We start from the raw sequence: 1,179 nt of genomic DNA on the forward strand, positions 1-1,179 counted from the left end.
TAGCTTTTGTCCCATGTTTGTGCTTCATCACATTGTCGTACTGTTCACCTTGCAGATCTTTATATGTGGCTCACTGGTTTGAAAGCTGAATTCGCGATGCGAAGGGTAAGCGTTTGAACCTTTATCAAAACATGCCAGGTCGGCCACGACGATGTGTCTCTGATTAAAATAATTGATGGTTTTACACCCTCGTCTGTTTTATATTTCAGTGCTATATTTCAGCAGGTTGCAAAGCAGAAAGAGTGTACGATATACAAAACGGACCATACCTTAGGACTTAATTATATTCGTCAATTATCCAACACGATAATATGTGACGTGTTTACGTATGTAATTTGCATACACTTTTGAAGACCGTAATAGCTTTAATGCAGATTATCTTATCCTCTTAAAACAATGAAATGTCTATGACTTTTTAGTATTAACATCGTTTTCTTTAATTGTTTTGGCACAATATAACCATTATAGTGTTGATGTGCTGTTAAGGAACAACGAACCATCCTCATACGGATCGTTTTAAGCAGAGCATCAACAATAGGAGTTGTCTCCGTTCTGTAATGTTTTCGCACATTGGAAGTATAAATAAATTTAAAACATTTAATGGATCAATAATACATTTCTTGGAAAGAATTCTATAATTTATTCACAGGAATGTATTTAAAAAGCAATTTAATGAAGGTGGTGTAAAATTCGCATATAATTCTTCAATACCTGTTGCACAAACAGATGTTGCTTATCAATTAGTCAATATTCTTTAGTAATTCTCTCTATATTTAAATTTGATTTCTGAATTATTTGTATTTCGCCCAGTTTGTTATATGTACTGGCATTCTCCATCACTTGCCAGAGAAATTTACAAAGTTCTTAAACTTTTAATGTTTTTTATATACTTGTAAATGATCCAAAGTCCTTTAGAGCATGTTTCTCATCCCGTATTATCCTAGTTCGAAAAACTAGACATCCTTTTCGACGAAATCATATGTATAAAGCCGAATTTCTAGCTAGAAATAAAATTCCTTTTATATCTTTTAATATACGAGGAGAAAACACGATTATTGGATCGAAAGATAGTTTATTGTTTAAAGAAACGTGCGTCTGCTTCACAAAGTCAACAACGCAAAGACAGAGTTAAGATATTCTATATTTTTTGTAACAGCGTTCAGGCTGGATCCAAATCAT

The sequence above is a fragment of the Sinohyriopsis cumingii genome, chromosome 8 (genome assembly GCF_028554795.1).
Source record: "Sinohyriopsis cumingii isolate HCF-2022 chromosome 8, ASM2855479v2, whole genome shotgun sequence".
Lineage (NCBI taxonomy): Eukaryota > Metazoa > Mollusca > Bivalvia > Unionida > Unionidae > Sinohyriopsis > Sinohyriopsis cumingii.